The sequence below is a fragment of the Myotis brandtii genome, unplaced genomic scaffold (genome assembly GCF_000412655.1).
Source record: "Myotis brandtii unplaced genomic scaffold, ASM41265v1 scaffold305, whole genome shotgun sequence".
NCBI classification, from domain to species: Eukaryota; Metazoa; Chordata; class Mammalia; order Chiroptera; family Vespertilionidae; genus Myotis; species Myotis brandtii.
This window is the reverse complement of record NW_005361652.1, coordinates 2,985,721-3,004,026: the sequence shown is the minus strand read 5'-3', so window position 1 is coordinate 3,004,026 and position 18,306 is coordinate 2,985,721.

Sequence of the window (18,306 nt, the reverse complement as noted above, 5' to 3'; positions counted from 1 at the left end):
TCTTACCATTTGCAACAGCATGGATGGAACTGGAGAGCATTATGCTAAGCAAAATAAGCCAGTCAGAGAAAGATAAATATCACATGATCTCACTCATTTGTGGAATATAATGAACAACATAAACTGATGAACAAAAACAGATCTAGAGACAGAGAAGCATTGAGCAGACCGTCAAACCTCAGAGGGAAGGTAGGGGAGGGTGGGGGTAAGAGGGAGAGATCAACCTAAGGACTTGTATGCATGCATATAAGCCTAACCAATGGACACAGACACCAGGGCGGTGTGGCTATTTGTGGGGAGGTGTGGTGGCAATGGGGGGATAAGGACACATATGTAATACTTTAATCAATAGACAAAAATTTAAAAAAAATTAAGTGAGAAAATAGCTGCAAGCATAAGCTAACCTTTATCTTGCCCAATTCTTACTTCAAACCCGTAAGCTCTCAAGTTTACTCATCTCTTAGTAAAGGTAAATAAGCATTTTTAATAAATTTGTTCTGTTTTACCAGACTGCCTTCCATAGAAGTGTACTTATTGTATTCTCACCAGCAATGTATCAGAATGCCTTTCTTTATAGACTTACCTCTTAGTGAGCTATCAGATGTTTTATTTTTGCAAATCTGATAAATATAAAGGGTATTTAAGTTTTTCTATTCTGCAATTATTATTAATGAGTTTGCATATATTTCCATATATTTAAGACTCATTTGAATTTCCATTTCAGTGAACTGTTGTATTCTTTGACCATTTTTTCCTGTTGGGTTGTTGATCTTTTAATATAGTGCACTAATCTTTAGAATTTGAATCTATTAAGAATCCTTCCTTGATGATGTACAAAATGAGATACAGAGCCCTTTACATCCTCTGTATAATACTGGACTTCATTTTTTTTTTCAGAATTAGCACTGGGTTGAGTTGAGAGGAGCATGGGAAGAAGCTGCTCCCCATGAACACAATCACCAATAGGGGGGGGTACATTTTCAACAAATATTGTCAATTTTTTTTATGCTGATTTGATGAAAAGACACCAGAGAGAGCAGTGTGAAAATGAGACACATAGGAAAGCTAGCCAAGGATAACATGTGCCCATTCTTAATTAGAGTATTTGTCTTCCTGGTGTTTAGTTGTATAAGTTATTTATATATTTTTGGAAATTAACCCCTTATAAAATGTATCATTGGCAAATATGTCTCTCATTCAGTGGGTTCCCTTTTTATTTTGTTGATGGTTTTTTTCTGCTGTGCAAAAGCTTTTTAGTTTGATGTAGTCCCATTTGTTTATTTTTCCTTTGTTTCACTTGCCCGAGGAGATATATTGACAAAAATATTGCTACAAGAGATGACTGAGATTTTGCTGTCTATGTTTTCTTCTAGAATTTGTATGGTTTTGTGACTTACATTTAAGTCTTTTATACATTTTGAATTTATTGTGTATGGTGTAAATTGTTGGTCTAGTTTCATTTTTTTCATGTACCTGTTCAATTTTCCCAATACCTTTTATTGAAGAGACTGTCTTTACTCCATTGCATACTCTTGCCTCTTTTGTCAAATATTTATTGACCATAAAAGCATGAGTTGGTTTATGGGCTGTCTGTTCTGTTTCCTTGGTCTATATGCCTGTTCTAGTGCTAGTCCCAGGCTGTTTTGATTATAGTGGCTTTATAGTATAATTTGATATCGTGTATTCTGATTCCTCCAACTTTGTTCTTCTTTCTCAAGATTGCTGAGGCTATTTTGTGTTTTTGGTTTCATATAAATGTTTGTTCTAGATCTGTGAAATATACTTTTGGTATTTTAATGGGGATAGCATTAAATCTGTAGATTGCTTTGGGTATTATGGACATTTTAATGATGTTAATTCTACCAATTAATGAACACGGTATATGCTTCTACTTACTTGTATGTTCCTCAATGTCTTTCCTCAGTATCCTATAATTTTCCAAGTACCGTTTTTTGTTTTTTTCCCCCTCCTTGGTTAAATTTATTCATTGGTACCTTATTTTTGTTGTTGCAATAGTAAATGGGATTTTTTTCAATTTCTCTTTTTGATAGTTCATTAGTGGTGTATAAGAACGCCATTGATTTCTGAATATTAATTTTGTATCCTGCTACTTTAGCAAATTCATTTATTAGATCTAGAAGTTTTTTGATGGAGTCCTTAGAGTTTTCTATGTACAATATCATGTCATCTGCAAATAATGACAGTTTTACATCCATCTTTACCATTTTGTTGCCTTTTATTACTTCTTCTTTTTTGACTGCTGTGGATAGAGCGTCCAGTACTATGTTGAATAAGAGTGGTAAAAGCAGACATCTCTGTCTTGTTCCTGGTAGTAAGGTAAACACTTTTAAGTTTTGCCCACTGAATATGATATTGGCTTTAGGTTTGTCATATATGACCTTTATTATGTTGAGGAATTATCCCTCTATTCCCACTTTGCTTAGAGTTTTTATCATAAACTAGAGGCTCAGTGCACGAAATTTGTGCACTCGGGGTGGAGGGTCCCTCAGCCCAGCCTGCTCCCTCTCGCAGTCTGAGAGCTGGCAGTCGGACATCCTTAGTGCTGCAGCATAGGCAAGACAAGCTCCTGCCACTGCTGCTGCACTCACCAGCCATGAGCCCGGCTTCTGGATGAGTGGCACTCCCCCTGTGGGAGCGCACTGACCACCAGGGGGCAGCTCCTGCATTGAGCATCTGCCAGCTGGTGGTCAGAGTGTATCATAACAACTGGTTGTTCCACCATTCAGTCGATTTGCATATTAGCTTTTTATGATATAGGATGGGTACTGGATTTTATCAAATGCTTTTTCTGCATCTATTGATATGAGCATGTGATTTTTTTATCCCACATTTTGTGTATGTGATGTATCATGTATATATTGATTTGTGAATATTGTACCAACCTTGCATCCCTGAAATGAAATAAATCCTATTTAATCATGCTGTATGATCTTTTTAATATATTGCTGGATCTGATTTGCTAATAATTTGTTGAGGATTTTAGCATCTATGTTCATCACGGCTATTGGCCTGTAATTCTCTTTCTTTGTAGCATCTTTATCTGGTTTTAGAATTAGGATAATGCTGGCCTCATAAAAAGAGCTTGGAAGTATTCCTTCCTCATGGAATTTTTTGGGATAGTTTGTGAAGAATAGGTGTTAGTTTTTCTTTGAAAGTTTGATAAAATTAACCTTTGAAGCCATCCAGTCCAGGACTTTAGTTTGCTGGGAGTTTAAAATTTTTTTATTACTTCTTCAATTTCATTAGTTATAATTGATTTATTCAGGTTTTCTGTTTCTTCCTGATTTAGTTTTGGAAGATTGTATGTTTTTAGGAATTTATCTATTTTGCACAGGTTGTGTAATTACTTGCCTCATGTTTTTTTTTAACTGTCCGTTATTTGCTTTTGTAAAATGTTTGATTATTCATAGCTGTCCTTTTATATTTGAGTGAGGCATTATTAAATACTAGAGGCCTGGTGCATGAAAATCGAGCACAGATTGGATCCCTAGGCCTGGCCAGTGATCATGGCCAATTGGGGCCTTCTGGATGCTGGCTGGGGCTTCCCTTCCCTGGCTGCCGGCTGCTGGCCAGGACCTTCCTTCGTTCTGCGCCACCCCCTGGTGGTCAGTGCACATCATAGTGAGTGATTGAACTCCTGGTCTTCTGGTCAAACTACCACAGGGACACTTTATATATATAGACTAGAGGCCCAGTGCATGAAAATTCATGCACTGGAGGCGGGGGTCCCTTAGTCCAGCCTGCCCCCTCTCACAGTCTGGGAGCCCTCAGGGGCGGGCAGCCACCCAGCGATCAGGGGAAGGTGATGCCCCATTATACCTCTGCTGCTGCCATTGCTGGCAGTGTAAGCCTCAGCTGGCCTAGTTACCTGTGCCTTGGGCCAGCCCTGAGTGGCTGGGGGGCTGAGGGGACTGGTGGACTCCAGACTGGCTGCACACCTGCTGCCCTGGCACGGCTGAGGGGACTGGGCGCTGCCATCTTGGCTGTGAGCACCACCATCTTTGAGGGTGGGACAGTCAATTAGCATATTCCCTCCTTATTGGCTGTGAGCACCACCATCTTTGAGGGTGGGACAGTTAATTAGCATATTCCCTCCTTATTGGCTGTGAGCACCACCATCTTTGAGGGTGGGACAGTCAATTAGCATATTCCCTCCTTATTGGCTGTGGGTGCTGCCATATTTGCGATGGTGTGAGGGTCAATTAGCATACTCCCCTTTATTAGATAGGATGCTAGAACATGAATAGATGTTCATTTCTGAGGAAGACTTGTTAACTGGTAAAAATTATACTGGGTGATTGTGTGGGGATACAACTTTTAAATTGGGGGTCCACCATCAATATCTATAGAATAGTTTTTCCATAGGGATATCCTTTGATTTCCTGCCTGGACTCTATAATATCCTGCTGGTATTGTGAGAGATGCATGAAGGAAAAGAGCTGAAGGTTTCACCATTCAGTATGTAGATATTCATTTAATACCTTTCATTTCAACAAGATCCTTCATTTTCATCTTCAATTGTTCCTGGTGTCCCAAGTCTAGATTCTGTCTGGTTTACTGTACTAGAAATTGATCTGGGTGGAGATAGGCAGTAGTTGTCTGTCAACTACACCAATCTGTACTCTTTCTGGTATGTCTTGTATCTCTAAATCTTGAGCCTTTTCAGGATTTTTTGAGGCACAACTAGGCTTGCTTCTTGATGGCTACTCTTATTGCAAGTTTAGTTTTAAATTTGCCTGACCTGCTAAGTTAGCTTCTACTTGGTCATAAGCTTTTCATTTTTCTAAGATGTATATTTCTCTTGTGTGCTATTTTTTCCCCTTCTGTTCTCTTTGTACATGAGTTTATGCCTTTCCTTCATTTTGGGGGGGTCATTTTAGTGGATATTCCAGGAGAATGTGGAGCTAAACATGTATGCTTAGTTATCTATGTTTAGAAAGAAGTCTGAAATTTTGATTTTAAGAATTACACTTGTATAAAACTTTCCATCGGGTTGGTGTGTGCTTTCTAACTGTCAGAGGCTCAAGAATGTCTCCTGTATGTGCTTTGGTATTTTTCCTGCCCTGGGTGCTTAACATTTCAGAGGTATCCTGGGAAACACCAATCTAAGTGCCTCAAAGTGAATAATTGATTAATTTTACTCTCATGTAAGCCTGTGATTTTTCTCCAATGGTACAAAAGGAGTGAACTATAGTATGCTAGAGGTATAATGTAGTTAAAGATCATTGATCACAGGGTTTCCCCAGTTGTGGTTTATGAAGTATTTATTCCTCAAGATGCTCTGAGAGAAAAAGTTTCTGTGGTCAAATAAATTTGGGAAACTGATAGTAGAACCCCACTTTGAGATTTTACAGAATATATGTTTAGTCTCTGAGAAGTCTGAGGAAACTTCCATTTCCAGTATATGTCAAACTTTGCTGACTTGGCAGACAAGGAATGATTCCACAAAGGCCAAAAAGTAGTTGAAAATAGGAGAAACCTGAGAGGTAAACTAACCTTTTCCCTGAGGGACTTTTTAAATTCTAGAGACCCTGAGCTCCCACCACACCCTTAAACACTTAATTAGGAGTGGGAAGCAGGAGGTAAACATAGAGCCGAGACAGATGTTTTTTTACAGGAACTCCCTGTATCCCTACATAAAGCTGGGAATCCAAAGACACACCCTCAACGTAATTGTGTAAGATAACTAACTAATCCTATAACTAACTAGTAAAGAAATAAGATCATACACCTCTAAGCCCAGCACAAGTAGCAGACATCAGCAGATCACTTTGTACCTTGTGCTCGGTGGCCCTGGGCAGAACACAGGTGGTGGCTGACCTTGTTCTGCAGCTCCAGAGAGGCCCCAGAGCCAGTGGATAGCTTCAGACCACATTGAAACACCACCAGTCACCTCCAAAACAACACACTCAAGGGGCATACTCAGTGGGCACCAGAGACCTGCTGAAGTAAATCCTGCTCTGTGGGGTGGGTCCCTGAACCACTCATCCCCCGTGGTTGTCAGTAGTCACAGCCAGTCCTGCAGCAGATCAGCCTGCGGGTAAATCCCTCCCATTGATGTGCCAACATCAATCAAGGCTCAACTACAACAGGAGGGTGTACACAGACCACATGGTGGGGTGCACAACTGGAGTGCCCAACTTGGGTAATTGGGGAGGCTGTGCCACTGGACCCTTCAGGAAACCTACTACATCAAGCCACTCTACCAAGCCCAATTTGTTTCTAATACATAGATAAAATCACAAGGAGGTAGCCAAAATGAGTAGACAAAGAAACCTGTCCCAAATGAAAGAACAGAACAAAATTTCCGAAAAAGAACTAAACAAAACAGAGACAAGCAATCTATTAGATGCAGAGTTCAAAACACTGGTTATGAGGATGGTCATTGAACTTAGTGATAACTTCAACAGCATAAAAAAAGGACATGGAAACCATAAACAAGAATATGGAAAGCACACAAAAAAAATACAAGTCAGAAATGAAGGATACATTAACTGAAATGAAGAATAATTTACAGGGAGTCAACAGTAGAGTAAATGAAGCTGAGAATAAAATCAGTGATTTGGAATATAAGGAAGCAAAAAACACCCAGTCAGAACAGCAAAAAGAAAAAAAGAATACAAAAAAATGTAGATAGTGTATGGAGCCTTTGGTACACTTCAAACGTATCAACATTTGCATCATGGGGGTGCTGAAGGATATGAGAGAGAGCAAGAAATTGAAAACCTATTTGAGAAAAACAACAGAAAACTTCCCTAACCTGGTGAAGGAAATAGACATACAAGACCAGGAAGTGTAGAGCCCCAAACAAGATGAACCCAAAGAAGCCCACAATAAGACATCATAATTAAAATGCAAAAGTCTAAAGACAAAGAGATAATCTTAAAAACAGCAAGAGAAAAGCAGTTAGTTACCTGCAAGGGAGCTCCTCTTAAGACTGTCAGCTGATTTCTCAACAAAAACTTTGCAAGCCAGAAGGGAGTTGCAAGAAATATTCAAAGTGATGAAAAGTAAGGACCTACAATCAAGATTAGTCTACCCAGCAAAGCTGTCATTTAGAATTGAGTGTCAGATAAAGAGCTTCCAAAGCAAAGAAAAGCTAAAACCAAATCAGTAGTACATGACATGTTAAAGAGTCCTCTTTAAGAAGAAAAAAAATGAAGATGTCAATAAATACATATCTATCAATAAATGAATCTAAAAAACAAAATAAGTGAAGAAGCAAGATGAGAAGAAAGGTGGAGTGGGTGGGTGAAAAAGATGAAGAGATTAATAAGTTTAAATTGGTTGTTACAGAATAGTTACGGGGACCTAAGTACAGCATACGAAATATTGTCAATAACATTCTAATAACTATGTATAGTGTCAGATGGGTACTAAATTAATCAGGATAATCACTTACAAGTTATATAATGTCTAATGGGAGTACACCTAAAACTAATATAATATTGTATGTCAACTATAATTGAAAAATAAAAAAAGATTTAAATTAAAAAAATAAAGTCACTAAAAATCATTACATAATGAGAACAACAGGTTCAGATCATTTAAAGGAGAGCTCAGCCAAACACTTAAAGAAAAGCTAACCTCAATTTTATATAAATTATTCTAAGAAAGTAAAACAAGGTATGTATTTCTACTTCTTTTATGGAGCCAGTAAAACCTCAATAACAAAACCAGAGATGGATAATTAAAGAAAGTAAAATTACAGCACAGTCACTCATAAACACAGATGTAAAACCCACAAAATATTATAAAATTAAATCTAACAAAGTCTAAGAAAGACAATATTTCAGAAAAACTCAAGGTTGATGTAACATTAGAAAATTACTTAATGTTGTTCACTGCATTAACGCAAACATCATATTTGATTATCTCAATAGATATGAAAAAGCATCAGGCAAAATCCAAAGTATATCAATAATAATACTAAAGCATCACAAACTAGAAATAAAAGGGAATTTCTGTAACCTGATATATTGAATCTAAAAATCCTACATCAAACATACTTTCTGATTGAGGAATATTGAAAATAGCCCCTGTAAGTTAAGAAACAAGACAAGGATGCTGATTCTCATTACTCCTATTCAGTATTATTCTAGAAGTTCTAGATATTGTATAAAGAAAAGGAAAATAAATAAAAGATATAATAATTGGAAAGGAAGAAATAAACTAGCATTTGTAGATTCTATAATTATCTAATTTAAAGAGTTTAAAATAGCTAAAATAATCAATATACAGAAATCAACTCCATTTCTATTCATCAGGAACAATTATTAGAATTGTTAGAAACTATAATAAAAAAGAAAACATTTGATAACAACAAAAAATGTAAGGCAATCAATTTTCGTTTTTTAAAGTCCTTTCTAGGGAACATTTTATAAATTGGAGATATACCATGGATAGAAAGATTGAATAGAGCAATTAGTAAAATTTTACCAAATGTACCTCTAGATTCAACACAATTCCATTCATATCATCAATAAGATTCTCCACGAAACTTGATGAGCTGCTCCTAAAACTTACATGGAAGACCCAAGAGATAGTAACAGCCATTATACTCCCAAAGAAAAAGTGGCCAGTGATTGGTGGGGAGGGGGGACTTGTCTTTCCAAGGCATGTTATAAAGATATAGAAATAAAGAGTGCATGAAAAATGAGAAAAATTTACCTTTTTAAAGTGTATCAGTTAATGAATTTTGACAAATATTTACACCCAAGTAATCACTACCTCTTTGCAGTTCATTGCTTCTCCAAGCTCTCAGTCCTTGGCAACCACTGATGAAATTTTGGTCACTATAGATTTTTTTGGATCACCACTTTGAAACTTAGTTAAAGTTGAACTTTTATATACCCTCTGTTAGATGCAGCCAGAGCACTGCCCAAGCACAGGTGCTCTGAGTCAATGTATTCTTCTGAATCCTCTGCTCGACTATGCCAACTATTAGGGCAGGCTCCTTCTCCAACCCTGCCCATTGCACTAACTGTGGGGGCCCAGCCCCTCTGCCAGGGGCTGGACCTTCTTGGACGCTGGGTAGTAGATGGAGAAACCATGAGTAGTTGTGGGTGTGTAAGAATGAGTCTTTATTGTAGGAGCCAGTGGTCATATAGCCATCAGACAAAACAGTCCTTTACAACAGTCCTATACAGGTAGCTGCACACCAGCTAATAAACGAATACATCTTTACCATTAAACAGTAATAGTCTCTGTACCCACAGCTATTATCTGAGCAGCCACACGCTGTCCCTAGACTCATCACCTCACATGGTAGCAGCACCTGAGCTCTCTGCGTCAGCAGCTTCTTCAACCTCTCCAGCCTTACATAGTAACAACATCCTCTGTGCCTACCTCAGCTTCTCCAGCACACTCTACCATGTATTATACCATGTATTATACCACTTAGACAAAAGAGGTCTCTAGCCAACAGTTACATCAATCATTTGAGTTATAGAGGGGCATGCGTGCACAGTGTACCATGAGATCGCTGTGGCCTTGCACCTGCTTATGGTATCTTAGCTTTGAACATTCTGATTAAGATTCCCATGTTCAGAGTGGCCTTGGCCATTCCTTCATACTAACAACAAGGCCTTGACTATCCAGGGTCTTTGGCGTGGTTCCCACACCCTTTGATCCAGCAATTTGACTTCTTAAGCTGTACTCTAGAGAAACTCTTGTACATGCACACAGGAAGCAGGCACATAAGTATCCATTGGCACCATTCCTGCTTTCAGTACCTGTACCTGCTCTACACTACTCTTGCTGCTTAGGTATGCTGCCTCTGTTTGACTCATTTTTTCTCTTCTTGTTTTTTCTTTGCTATTCTTGTAATTTTGGTCTTTTTTCTATCTCTATCCCTTGTTGCTTTTTCATTGGTTCTGAGTTTTTTCTTTTTTTATATTGTGCTACAGTACACATAACATAAAATTTACCATTTTAAGTGTACAGTTCAGTGGTCTTAAATACATTCATAATGTTATGCATCTATCACCACCATCCATTTCCATAACTCTTTTCATTTTGTAAAACTGAAACTTTAGCCAGTAAACAATAACACCCCACTCCATCCCCAGCCCCTGGCAACCACCATTCTATTTTTTTCTCTATGATTTTGACTACTCTTAGTACCATACATAAGTGGAATCATACAGTATTTGTCTTTCTGTGATGGTCTCATTTCATTTACCATAATGGCCTCAAGGTTTATTCATATTGCGGCATATTACAGAATGTCCTTCCTTTTAAATCAGTGGTTCTCAACCTTCTGGTCCTTTAAATACAGTTCCCCTGTGTTGGTGGGAATGCAGACTGGTGCAACCACTGTGAAAAACAGTATGGAGTTACTTCAAAAAATTAAAAATGGAACTTCCTTTTGACCCAGCAATCCTAATTCTGGGAATATATCTAAAGCAGTGGTTCTCAACCTTCTGGCCCTTTAAATACAGTTCCTCATGTTGTGACCCAACCATAAAATTATTTTCGTTGCTACTTCATAACTGTAATGTTGCTACTGTTATGAATCGTAATTTAAATATCTGATATGTAGGATGGTCTTAGGTGACCCCTGTGAAAGGGTAGTTCGACCACCAAAGGGGTAGCGACCCACAGGTTGAGAACCGCTGTTTTAAAGGCTCAATAATATTCTATTATATGTATATACCACATTTTGCTTATCCATTCATCTGTTAGTGAACACTTGGGTTGCTTCCACATTGTAGCTATTATGAATAATGCTGTTATGAACATGGGTGTACAGATATCACTTCCAGATCCTGATTTTAATGCTTCTGAGTTTTTATGTCATTATTTTCAAGTTGTTATTAAGCAGTGCACTTTTTTTTTTTTTTACTTTGCATTGGTTATAATCTTAGTACTGGATTCTTTCCATCTATTTTTGTCACCACTGACTTTTCAACAGCTGTTTTCTGCAATAGGAACAGTTTTTTAAAAAAGAAAAAAGGAAACAAAACCTTTAGATTTCATGCCTCTCTGGTTCCTGCAGGTGACAGAAGATTGACCTCAAGGCAATTGGAAGTCTTGAGATAGCAATGCCACATTTACTTGCTTGTCAGGCTTCTAGAAACCTAAGTGGCCTGGAATATTGTGACTGCAAGTAAGTGGGAAAGACCTCAGAGTGTCAAGGAAAGTAATTTACACTATAGGAGAGGTGTAGAATGAGTTTTAACCTGGATTTAGATTTACTGATCTAGAATTGCACAAAATTTAGGGTTACTTCTTCCTTACTGTGGGCTGTTACCTTGTTGCATATAAACATGTTCACATCTATTCCATCTTAAAAAATATTTTTTGATTTGAAGTCCACTATTGGCTAATGCCTTATCATTCATTCTCCTTTACATAGCCATGTTTCTTGAAAGAATTATCTACATTCCTTTTTCTTCTTTCTAACCTCCCTTTTTCCTAATCAACCCATGGCAGTCTGTTTTCACTGCCATCACTTTACTAAATTAGCACTCAGTAAGGTTACTGGTGAACTCCATCTTGCTAAATTATATGGACATTCTTCTGGGCTTATATATCCTTGACCTTCCTTGCAATGTTTGTCACTGTAGATCACTCCTTCCTGGATAATTTGTTCTTCCTTGACCTCTGTGAGTCCTGATTTTTCTCATCTCTCTCCAGCCACTTATTTCCTCCATGTCTCTCTCTTAATGTTGATGTTTCTTCAAGTTCCCATACTTGATCCAGTTCTTTTTTTTTACTCTGCATACTCTCAGTGGCTGAGCTCCTCCTCTCTCATGACTCCCAAATCTAATCTCCTCAGTTCAGGCTTCTCATCTGACCTCCAGATGCAATTGTCTAACATCTATATCTAGATAACCATTCAATATTATCAAACTTGAGCAACAGCTCTGCAGCATAAGGAAAAAGAAGAAGAAGAAGAAGAAGAAGAAGAAGAAGAAGAAGAAGAAGAAGAAGAAGAAGAAGGAAGAGAGGGAGGGAGGGAGAGAGAGAGAGAGAGAGAGAGAGAGAGAGAGAGAGAAATGCTTTTCCATTTGAACTCTGACCTGGTCAGTACCTACACTAAAATTTCTATTTTCTGGTTCATTCAGCTCCTTTAGAGGTAGCTGTGAATCCTGGTTCTCTTAAAGTGAGACTTTGACCAAGTTGCTTAACCTTGTGGAGCCTTAGTTTCCTCCTCCGTGACATGGGGATCATAAGCTTTCATAGAGGGTTGTGAAGATTACATGATTGAAGGATTAATAATGAAAACTCCTCTGTACTGATTCTGGCACTTGCAAAGCACTCAGTGGTAGTTGAAATTATTATATATCATAGTTATTAATATTTTTGTTATTGTATTGTTTGAGTTTGACTCCAGTTCTACAACTTACTGGCTATTGTAAGCCTTACTTTTATCATCTGTAAAATGGGAATGAATATATCACCCAAGTAATATATATTTTTTTACAGTGAGAATGAAATGAAATAATGCAGGAATCTACAAATTTTTCTGTAAATGACAAGATGGCAAATATTTTCAGTTTTGTAGGCCATATGGACTCTGTTGCAACTATTCGACTCTGCTGTTGTAGCACTGAAGCAGCCATACATGAATGAGCATGGATATGTTTTAATAAAACTTTATTTATGGACACTGAAATTTGGATTTCATATTATTTTTGTTTCATGAAATATTATTTTTCTTTTGATTTCTCCCCAATCATTTGAAAATATAAAAAACATTCTTACCTCTCAGGCTGTACAAAAACAGGCAGGGACCAAATTGCCTGAAGGGCCATAGCTTATTGATACCTAAAATAATACATGCAAGGTGGAGATTCTAGCAGAGGAGTAGAAGTCCTTATATTGCCTAGACTGAAGAACAGTTCTCTATCTTAGACGGTTAATTCAAGGAAAGGAGACAGATGGTCTTCTTCCATATAGAAACTGACTCTGGCCCTTACCATTTCTTCTGTGTGGACAGAAGAGGGAGAAAGTATAATTAGTCTTTGGCCTTTTTGAAAGATCTACGTCTACCAAATGTGCTTCCTTAAGTCTAACCAACCAGATCAATAGTCTTCCTTCTTGAAGAAGAGCAGAGAGTGGGTATTCAATGCCTTTTTATTTAAATTTTTCTTCAGGGAACACAGTTTTTTGCATCCTTCCCTCTTTTCCTTCCACAAATGTTTATCAGGTATCTACTATTTTCCAGGCACTTTGGTTGGTACTAGAAATACAAAGAACATAGACAAATACAAGTGCTACTGTCATAGAGCTTACATTTTAGCAGGGTGACAAACATTAATACTTATTTTGGGGAAATATAATCAACACTAGTTTATGTAGATTCCTCACCTTTCTACTTTATGATTGCTCCTGATTCACATATTTGCTTGCTTACTTGACATTTCTACTTGGTTGTTTCACTAGCTTCTCAAACTCAGCTGACTCCAAATAAAATTCTTTATTGCCTTCATGTTATTTCCAAACCTGTACTTTGCCCAACTATTTTTAATATTAGACAATTGCAATACCATCTACTCAGTTACTTAAGCCAGAAACAGGAACTCATTTTTATACTTTCCTCTCTCTCACCTCTCACATCTGGTCAATCACTAAGTTCTGCCTCTTTAGTCTCTAAAATATATCTTGAATCTGAGCACTTCTTACAACTCCTAGCATTTTAACACCTTCCTCCAAATCATCATCATCTCTAGTATTGACTACTGCAACAGCCTACTATTCGGTATGCATGCTTCCATTCTAGTCATCCTGCTGTCTACACAATAGATGTGAAATCAAATCATATGCTCTTCCCAAATCCTGTAATAACTTTCCATCTTATTTAGAACAAATCCTAAACTTCTTATGATGGCCTGTCAGACCCTGCATAATCTGATCTATGCCTAGCTCTCTCATCTCATTTTACCCAACTTTTTCATCCATACCCCCATTTAATAACTCGGCTCCAGCCACAGTGGCCTCTTTCCCTTCCATAGGTACATAACACTCCTTCCTGTAACTTTTTATGCCTGGCTCATGACTGGCTCATTATCATTCTTATTAAAGTCTCAACTTTAAAGGTAATCTCTTCTCAAAGGTCTTGACTATCCCATCTAAAGTAGCTACACCCACCCTTTCATATCTAGTCACTGTCACATTGCCATAATTTTGTTTCTTTGTAGTGGTTATTATTGTTTGATATTACATATTAATTTTTTTCCTTATTATTTGTCTTCCCATATTAGATTATAAGCTCCCTGAAGTCTGTTTTTGTCTTTAAGAGTTTAAGAGTCTTATTTGAGACATAGTAAGGTTTAGACATATAAGTAGTGATGTCAAGTTGGCAGTTGAATATATTTAGGTAAAGTATTTAGGCTAGACTGCTGCTGCAAACACTCCTGGGTGGCTGGTGCTGGCACAGAAACCACACCATCTTGAAGGGCAGAACTGCTGTGACTAGGATTCTAGCCTCACCACTACCTAAACTGGCCTCAGACAGAAACTGGGAACCTAGAGCCAATCTGAACAAAGACCTGTTACCACAGCTGCAGACCCAGGGACACTGAGACTCCAGACATCCCTGCTGCAGATTTCTGTTAGTCACAGAGCAAATCCCCCCCCTCAGGCCCATGGCAGAGGCATAGGGCCTGCACAACCAGTGGCATGCAAGCGGGACTCTTGCTGACACCAGGTGGCTGTGAAATCCCACCCCCCTAGCAGGCCAAGGACTATGAATATTAGAGCGCAGGCTGAAGGCCGCATGTAATGCTAGCGACTTTGATTCCCAGTGTGCACAAATGGGGACTATGTTTCTCAGTGTGGGCATGAAGGGACCCTGATTCTTGGGGCACACAGCTCCCACTGACCATGGCAGCCACATGTCTTGGTGTCTGAGCTCTTCAGTGATGCTCGGGTTGCACGACACTCCCGCTGCACATGGCTCAGGCCCCCATAACTCGGTGCTTGGACCTTCTGGTGATTGCTAGAATGGGGAGACAATGAAACAATCCCCAAAGGAAAGAAAATTGAGAATCACCAAGAAAGGGAATAAGTGAAATGGAGGCATGCAATATGTCAGGAAAATAATTCAGATTAATGGTCATATAGTTTATAAATCAGACGGATGAGAAAAATCAACAACCTATGCAAAAATCAGGAAGATATCAAAAGTAATATAGCTACAATCAAAAACACGATGGAAGGTTTCAACAGTAGACTAGAAGAAGCAGGGGACTGAATTAGTGAGTTAGAAGATAAAGTAGAAAAACAAGCCCAATCTGAAAAGCAACTGGAGAAAAAAATTAAAAAGCAGGAAGAGAGCCTAAGGGAGCTTTGGGACAACATGAAATGAAGTAACATAAGTATAATAGGGTTTCCAGAAGGGTAATAAGAGCAGCAAGGATTAGATAATATATTTGAAGGAATAATGACAGAAAACTTCCTTGATATGGGGAAGAAAAAAGTCACACAAGTATAGAGAGTCCCAAGCAAGATGAACCCCAAAAGACCCACACCAAGACACATCATAATTACAATGGCAAATGTTAATGACAAAGAGAGAATCTTAAAGGCTGAAAGAGAAAGACAGAGAGTTACCTACAAAGGATCCCCCATCAGATTATCAAATGATTTCTCAACAGAAACACAGCAGGCCAGAAGGGAATGGAATGAAGTGTACAAAGTGATGCAAAGCAAAGGACTGAATCCAAGAGTACTCTATCCAGCAAGGCTATCAATCAAAATTGAAGGGGAAATCAGGAGCTTTGCAGACAAACAAAGGCTAAGGGAGTTTATCACTACCAAGCCAGCAATGCAAGAAATGCTAAAGGGAATGCTGTAGAAAGAAGAAATAGAAAGGGAGGAAGGAACACAGGCATAAAGAACATAAATGGCTACAAAAAAGTACCTATCAATAATAACATTAAATGTAAATGGATTAAATGCTCCAATCAAAAGACATCAAGTGACTGAATGGATAAGAAAACATGACCCATATATATGCTGTCTACAAGAGACCCACCTCAGAACAAGGGACTCTCATGGACTGAAAGTGAAGGGATGGAAAAATATCTTTCAGGTAAATGGAAATGAAAAAAGAAGCTTGGGTAGCAATAGTTATATCTGACAAAATAGACCTCAAAGTGAAGACCATAACAAGAGATAAGGAAGACCACTTCATAATTCTAAAGGGATTGGTAAAACAAGAGGATATAACTCTGGTAAACATATAGGCACCCAATGCAGGAGCACCCAAATACATAATAAATTCCGGAAGATATCAGGGGAGAGATTGATAGCAATACAATCATAGTAAGATACTTTAATACCCCATTAATATCACTGGATAAATCCTCTAGAGAAAAAAATCAGCAAAGAAACATCAATCCTAAATGACTCACTAGATCATATGGACTTAATTGACATCTTCAGAACATTCCACCTCAAAGCTACAGAATATAAATTTGCACATGGTGCACATGGGACATTTTCAAAGATAGACCACATATTGGGACAGAGGCAAAGTCTCTCCAAATTCAAGAAGATAGAAATCATATCAAGCATCTTCTCAGATCACAATGGCATAAAATTAAAAATTAACTGCAATAAAAACAATAAAAAAAATCAAATACTTGGAGGCTGAATAGCTTGCTATTAAAGAATGATTGGGTTACCAAAGACATTAAAGACAAAATAAAAAAACATCCTGGAAACAAATGACAGTGAAAAAACAACAATCCAAAATCTATGGGACACAGTGAAAGCAGTCCTGAGAGGGAAGTTTATAGCATTACAGGACTACCTAAAAAAATCAAGAAAAACTGGTAATAAATCATTTACCTCTGAAACTTGAAGAATGAGAGAGAGAGAGCAACAGAGAAGCCCAGAGTGAGCAGAAGGAAGGAAATAATAAGGATCAGAGCAGAAATAAATGACATAGAGACGAAAAAATACAAAAGAGCAATGAAACCAAGAGCTGGTTCATTGACAGTATAAATAAGATTGATGAACCTCTAGCCAGGCTCACCAAGAAGCAGAGAGAGAGGACCCAAATAAACAAAATCCAAAATGAAAGAGACGAAATAACAACAGACCACATAGAAATACGAAGAATCCTAAAAAAATACTATGAGCAACTCTACTCCAACAAACTGGTCAAACTAGAAGAATTGGACATATTCCTAAAAAATATGACCTTCCAAAACTCAACCAGGAAGAATTTAAAAAAATATGAATAGACTGATAACTATTGAGGAAATTGAAGCAGTAATCAAAAAACTTCCAACAAACAAAAGCCCTGGACTGGATGGCTTCATAGAGCAGTTTTATCAAACATTCGAAGAAGAAATAAAACCTATCTTCCTCAGACTATTCCAAAAAATTCAAGAGGAAGGAATACTGTCAAGCTCTTTCTACGAAGCCAGGATTACCCTAATCCCAAAACCTGATAAAGACAATACAAATAAAAAGAGTTACAGGCCAATATCCTTCATGAACAAAGACACCAAAATTCTCAAAAAAATTCTAGCAAATCAAATCCAGCATTACATTAGAAAGATCATACACCACGATCAAGTGGGATTTATTCCGAGGATGCAAGGATGGTACAATATCCATAAATCAATAAATGTGATACACCACATAAACAAATTGAGAGATAAAAACCATATAATCATAACCATTGATGCAGAAATAGCATTTGACAAAATCCAACACCCTTTCTTGATAAAAACTCTCAGGAAGGTGGGAATAGAAGGATCATACCTCAACATAATAAAAAACCTACACCTAACATCATACTCAATGGGCAAAAACTAAAACCATTTCCCCTAAGAACAGGAACAAGACAGGGATGCCCACTATCACCACTCATGTTCAACTAGTACTGGAGGTACTAGCCATGGCAATCAGACAAGAAGAAGAAATAAAAAGACATCTAAATTGGAAAAGAAGAAGTAAAATTATCATTATTTGCAGGTGACATGATATTGTACATAGAAAACCCTAAAGACTCCATAAAAAAACTGCTAGACTTAATAAATGAATTTGGCAATGTAGCAGGATACAAAATTAACACCCAGAAATCTTTGCATTTTTTATACACCAACTAGAGGCCCAGTGCACAAAAATTTGTGCACTCGGGGGGGGGAGGGGGTGGTCCCTCAGCCCGGCCTGTGCCCTCTCGCAGTCTGGGACCCCTCGGGAGATAATGGCCTGCTGGCTTAGGCCTGCTCCCGGGTGGCAGAGGGCAGGCACAATCCCTAGGTGCAGCCCCTGGTCAGGCTCAGAGCAGGGCCGATTGAAGAGTTGGGGCGCCGCCCC